At 37.8% G+C, this 7,228-nt stretch overlaps 1 pseudogene; it reads right to left on the minus strand.

Moving 5' to 3' along the window:
• Positions 1–6,452: 6,452 nt before the first annotated feature.
• On the minus strand, positions 6,453–7,008 carry LOC122689189 (annotated as a pseudogene).
• Between the last annotated feature and the right edge of the window lie 220 nt (positions 7,009–7,228).

Consider the following 7,228-nt stretch of genomic DNA (forward strand, 5'->3'; position numbering starts at 1 on the left):
CTTGGAGTGTGAAGTCAAGTGGGTCTTAGGAAGCATCACTAGGAACAAAGCTAGCTGAGGCTATGGAATTCCAGCTGAGCTATTTCAAATCCTAAAAGATGATGCTGTTAAAGTGCTGCACTCAATATGTCAGCAAATTTGGAAAACTCAGCAGTGCCCACAGGACTGGAAAAGGTCAGTTTTCATTCTAATCTCAAAGAAGGGCAATACCAAAGAATGTTCAAACTACCACACAGTTGTACTCATCTCACATACTACCAAAGTAATGCTCAAAATTCTCCAAGCTAGGCTTCAAAAGTACATGAACTGAGTACTCTCAGTTGTTCAAGCTGGATTTAGAAAAGGCAGAGGAACCAGAAATCAAATTGCCAACATCTGCTGGATCATAGAAAAAGCAAGAGAGTTCCAGAAAACATCTGTTTCTGCTTCATTGACTATGCTAAAGCCTTTGACTGTGTGGATCACAACAAACTGGAAAATTCTGAAAGAGATGGAAGTACCAGGCCACCTAACCTGCCTCCTTAAAAACCTGTATGTGGGTCAAGAAGCAGCAGTTAGAACTGGACAACAGACTGTTTCAAAGTTGGGAAAGGAGTACATCAAGGATACATACTGTCACCCTGATATTAAACTTATATGCAGAGTATAGCCTGCAAAATGCTAGGCTGCATGAAGCACAAACTGGAATCAAAATTGCTGGGAGAAATATCAATAACCTCAGATATGCGGATGACACCACCCTTACGAAAGTAAAGAGGAGCTAAAGAGCTTCTTGATGACTGAAAGAGGAGACTGAAAAAGCTGCTTAAAACTCAACATTCAAAAAACTAAGATCATGGCAACCAGTCCCATCATTTCATGGCAAATAGATGGGGAAAACAATGGAAACAGTGGCAGACTTTATTTTCTTGGGCTCCAGAATCATTGCAGATGGTGACTGTAACCATGAAATTAAAGACCCTTGTTCCTTGGAAGAAAAGCTGTGACAATCTTAGAAAGTATTTTAAAGAGCAGAGGCATTACTTTGCTGACAAAGATCCATATAGTCAAAGCTATGGTTTTTCCAGTAGTCATGTATGATGTAAGAGTTGGACCATAAAGAAGACTGAGTGCTGAAGAACTAATGCTTTTTAACTGTGGTGTTACAGATGACTGTTGAGTGTCCCTTGGACTGCAAGACCAAACCAGTCAATCCTAAAGTAAACCAACCCTGAATATTCATTGGAAGGACTGATAAGTTGAAGCTCCAATACTTTGGCCACCTGATGCAAAGAGCCAACTCATTAGAAAAGACCCTAATGCTGGGCAAGATTGAAGGCAGGAGGAGAAGGGGATAACAGAGGATGAGATGGTTGGATGGCATCCCCGACTCAGTGGACATGAGTTTGAGCAAGGTCTGGGAGACAATGAAGAACAGGGAAGCCTGGTGTGCTGCAGTCCATGGGATCACAAAGAGTCGGATATGACTGAGTGACTGAATAACAACAACCATCTATATTAATGTTTGAAATTTTTCATAACTTGTATTAAATTGATAGCCATCTACCTGTGATCCTATTTAGTCAACTGTTTAATCTTTTTGACAATTTTGAAACTTCTCAAAATAAAATTCTGAATTTAGCCTTTTCATCTGCAAACTAACTTTGAGGTTTCCCAGAAGCCCCCTGGAAAATCTTGAAGGATTTTTCTCTCACCTTGTAAAACAGAGGTGTTTTAGGTTTATCTGATATGTCAAATTACATGGAGAGCATTGTCAAAAAGGAAGTAATGATGAACTGTCTTTCATTATATGTGTACAGATATATATTTTTAATGTAGATATTTCAAAATTAACATGAAGTTCATAGAAACATGTTGATATTCTTGTTGTTCAGTTAGTATATTAACATGTTGTATACTACAGAAATTACTAAATTTCCTACACAAATTAACTTACATCAGATCTTTAGCCATGGTCATTTTTTTATCTTTCATCATTTTCAGTTACTGCCATATTGTAATTATTCTCTGAAAGTATTTAGAATTAGCTGCAAATAAGAATGCTCCATGATGGCATGCCTTCAATAACTTGAGGACCATACCACTGAACTGTGTAAGAATTTCCAGAACTAATGAAGAAACTTATGAATTCATATATTTCCCAGCCTGAGATCAAGAAAAATAAGAATTAATTACATTTGACTAAATGAACTGACATGTATTTTTGGAAGTTTTAGAATGTGACTTCTTGTTTGAAATATTGCTGGTTAAAACATTAAATATTTTATTTTCCAGATTTAAGGAAACATGTTTTCCTCTTAAGCTATCTATCTGCTGTGGTGTCCTTAGTCACTCGGTTGTGTCCGACTCTTTGTGACCTCATGAACTGTAGCTCATCAGGCTCATCTGTCCATGGGGATTCTCCAGGCAAGAATACTGGAGTATGGTTGCCATGCCCTGCTCTAGGAGATCTTCCTGATCCAGGGATCCAACCCAGGTCTCCTGCATTGCAGATGGATTCTTTCCCATCTGAGCCACCAGGGAAGCCCAAGCATACTGAAGTGAGTAGCCTATACCTTCTCTAGGGGATCTTCTCAACCCAGGAATCGAACTGGGGTCTCCTGAATTGCAGGTGGATTCTTTACCAACTGAGCTACCAGGGAAGCCCAAGCTATCTATAACTTAGAGTAATTTGGTAAATCATATCTTTGTAAACAAAAGTCAACCTTTTTATCATTTCCTCTTAACTGATACCTCAAGAATTTGGAAATTCTTAGTGAATATTCTTATTTTAATGGAAATATCGTTATTTGCATCAATTCAGTTAGAGTCTGTTCTCCTTGTAACAGAACACAATTGCAAACATTAGTTTATTACCAATGCTTTGAAAGGAATGTTATATTTTAGAATGATGTACAATAAATCAGATGACCACTGACTTTAAGGCACCAGTGCTTATAAAGACAGGCTTCCCAGGTGGCTCAGTGGTAAAGAATCCACCTGCCAGTGCATGAGACAGAGGAGAACTGGGTTTGATTTCTTGGTCAGGAAGATCTGTTGGAGTAAGAAACAGCAACCAGCTCCAATACTCTTGCCTGTAAAATCCCATGAAAAGAAGAGCCTAACAGGCTACAGTCCATTGAGTTACAAAAGGTTGGACATGAGTGACTGAGCAACTGAGCACACAGGCATGCTTATGAAGTCACCCCTTAGAAAAACTGTCTATACCTGGACTGTAGGCTTTCTTGCCTTACAAATGAGTAAGGAATGTCACTTCCTGGCAGGTTTAGGAAGCTCGAGATATTTCAAAGACATGAAGAAAGAGAAATACACTTAAATCTATAGGTATTTCAGGCTAAGTCTGGTGATGAGTTTTTGCCTTGTTTTCCTAGTCTTAAGAGGCTTTTAAAAGCCCAACCTGAGATTCCGGATGTAAAGTTCCAGTAAAGCAAACTTAAAAAGGGCCCATGTGGGCAATCGCTGTGCCTTACTTACGTAAAGAGTAAAACCAAGTCTAATGAAACTAACTCATTTTGTAAACAAATTACCTTATGAATACTTTGATTATCTTTGATAAAAATGGAGGTGATTGCAGAAGGAACTTTTTTTTTGGTGGCTCAGTGGTTTACTTTTTTCTATTTAAATTATTTATTTATTTTACTTTACAACATTGTATTGGTTTTGCCATACATTGACATGTACACCCATGGCGGAACTTTTTTAAAACTGAAAACTATGGTGTACCCATGTGGATTTCATCTTGCACATTTTGTCAGTCCTTACCAAATCCTTCTTTTCTCCTGTATCCTGCTACAACTGTCCAAATAAAAGTTTCCACTTTTTCCCCCCTCCTGCCTTAGAATCATTCAGGACTGAAACTGTCCTTTGCTTAAAGTCTTGCAAGGTGAAACTGATGACTTGTCATAAAGTTAAATAATTTCCACATCATTTTTTAAATAGGCAGCCTTTGAGCCTACTGCTGTATGGACAACTCAAAGTTTACCAGAACACCTGATTTTTCCTCACAGTATTTTTGCCTTCCACAGACTACTTCTTGACTATAAATACCCACTTTTCTATCCTGTGTTTGGAGTTGAAACCAATCTCTGTCTCCCATTGTAAAAACCCATTGTAGTTGTTGTTATACCTATCTCAACTGTCCTGAATAAAGTCTGTCTTACCATCTTTAACAAGTGTCACTGAATATTATTTTCTTTAATAGTTATCAGGACACATTGTTTGGTATTTTAAAACTGACTTGAAATTGCTTTGCTCCCTCTTTTATTGTCTTAACACTTTTATAGGGGCAGTCAGTAATAACCTGCATTTCCTTTTGTCTTAGATCCATTGTCCTATCTGCATTTGTGATGAGGATACAATGAAGGGGTTATTATAGAATACATTCCTTTACATTTGTCCAACTGGATATGCTGAACTTATATAAAATTAATATTTGGTATGCCAATGCATGTGAAAATCCAAACTTATATTCCTTCAGTTTTTTTTTTTTTTTTGGTTTATGCAACTTTATTGAAGAAAAATAAATCAATTACTAGCAGAGCTGTTAGTTGATCACTCATCCATTGACAACTCGCATCATTTATTCAGTGCTATATTAAACAGTGTATTGGAAGATAGATTAAATAAGAGCTCCAAGCCTCATAACAATTTAAGTGAAAATTACAAAATGTTTGAGATGCTATTTTGGAATAGAAAGGGTGTTTGACTTCCAATTTCTATTCTCTGTAGAACAAGAACAGGTCATTCTTTTATTGACATGCATAAAATACATCACATTTTCTGTTCTGCTGATGCTATAAATTCAATACCAATTCTCCAGCCACATCAGTTATGAGCATAAAGTATATCATGTAACCTCAAACCTTTAACAGTGGAAGGCTTAAATGGATGCTGCTAGAATAATGCTGCTTCCTATGATGTGATAACTCAGCATCTTTCTCCCTCCCTCTCAGATGATTCTTCAGCATGTTAGAACAATTAGGAATGGTTTTAGTCTCACAAGCAAGACACAGGCCACATAATACACATGCTCCATTAAGAAAAAAAAAAAAATCCTAGAGGAAAACATAGGCAAAATACTCTCTGACGTAAATCACAGCAGCATCCTCTATGACCCACCTCCCAGAGTAATGGAAATAAAAGCAAAAATAAACAAATGGGACCTAATTAAACTTAAAAGCCTTTGCAAAACGAAGGAAACTATAAGCAAAGTGAAAAGACAGCCTTCAGAATGGGAGAAAATAATAGCAAATGAAGCAACTGACAAGGAATTAATCTCAAAAATATACAAGCAATTCCTGCAGCTCAATTCCAGAAAAATAAATGACCCAGTCAAAAAATGGGCCAAAGAACTAAAAAGACATTTCTCCAAAGAAGACATGCAGATGGCTAACAAGCACATGAAAAGATGCTCAACATGACTCATTATCAGAGAAATGCAAATAGAAACCACAATGAGGTACCATCTCACGCTGGTCAGAATGGCTGCTATCCAAAAATCTACAAACAATAAATGCTGGAGAGGGTGTGGAGAAAAGGGAACCCTCTTACACCGTTGGTGAGAATGCAAACTAGTACAGCCACGATGGAGAACAGTGTGGAGATTCCTTAAAAAACTGGAAATAGAACTGCCATATGACCCAGCAATCCCACTGCTGGGCATATACACCGAGGAAACCAGAATCGAAAAAGACATGTGTACCCCAGTGTTCATCACAGCACTGTTTATAATAGCCAGGACATGGAAGCAACCTAGATGTCCATCAGCAGATGAATGGATAAGAAAGCTGTGATACATATACACAATGGAATATTACTCAGCCATTAAAAAGAATACGTTTGAATCAGTTCTAATGAGGTGGATGAGACTGGAGCCTATTATACAGAGTGAAGTAAGCCAGAAAGAAAAACACCAATACAGTATATTAACACATATATATGGAATTTAGAAAGATGGTAACAATAATGCTACATGCGAGACAGCAAAAGAGACACAGATGAATAGAACAGTCTTTTGGACTCTGTGGGAGAAGGCGAGGGTGTGATGATTTGTGGTAATAACATTGAAACATGTATATTATCATATGTGAAACAGACTGCCAGTCCAGGTTCGATGTATGAGACAGGGTGCTCAGGGCTGGTGCACTGGGATGACCCAGAGGGATGGGGTAGGGAGGGAGGTGGGAGGGGGGTTCAGGATGAGGAACACATGTAAACCTATGGCTGATTCATGTCAATGTATGGCAAAAACCACTACAATATTGTAAAGTAATTAGCCTCCTACTAAAATAAATATTTTTTTAAAGAAAGAATTAACACCAAAAATATAAAGACAATTCGGAATCTTGGACAACTGTTCTCTTGTAACTACTTTAGCTTCTAAGAGCAGTTATTGTCCAAAGCTGGAAGAACTTAAGTCTTCTCAGATGAACATGTGAATGAATGGAGGGAGGTAGACAAAAAATAAAATTTAAAAAGATGAGGTCTAAAAGGGGAGCAGTCAGATAGGAAAAAAAAAGGAACAATAATTTATAAGTTTATTACAGCTATAATGCAGGTTATTCTGACTTTAAGGTAGCATCACATGGCATACTGCTGACTCCATTCCTGAGATATTCTGTTGTACTTATCTCTGTTTTATAGATCTGTGCAATTTCTGGCACTAGGGGGTCATCTGGGTTTGAATCACATAGCAGTGAACAAATGGATAAAAGAACTTTAGAAATAGTTAAAGCAGGAGACCATTGTGATTTTAGAATATCAAGACAAATGCTGCCATTACTTTAATATTTGGATGATAAATTCTTGTTGTAAATGCAACCTTAGGTGGTTTGAAAGGGTAGTCTGAAGGAAAATGAATTGTCAAAAATACACCGCCTTGAAATGGCTGTTATTAGGTCCTATAATCATGGCTTGCAAGTGAAATGTATCATCTCCAAATGGACCTGCATGTGCTACAGGGTCACGGGCCAAATCACTAAGTTCCTTATTAATCCATTTCAGTACCATAGTCTGTGCCATAGTCTGTCTCCTCACTATCTCAGTGCATGCTCAAAGGTCCTGCCAAAACCCTTGATTATACCAGCAGCTGGGAAGGATTGTCTCTTGCTCTCCCATCGGTTCTGCCAGACACAGGCACTTGGTATTAAGGAGGTGGAACTCGCGAGAATCTCAAAGTTGGTTAACAGGAGCTGTCGCGTTGCAATGACTAAAGGGCAATTTTGTGCAT

This window comes from Cervus elaphus, chromosome X (genome assembly GCF_910594005.1).
Source record: "Cervus elaphus chromosome X, mCerEla1.1, whole genome shotgun sequence".
NCBI lineage: Eukaryota > Metazoa > Chordata > Mammalia > Artiodactyla > Cervidae > Cervus > Cervus elaphus.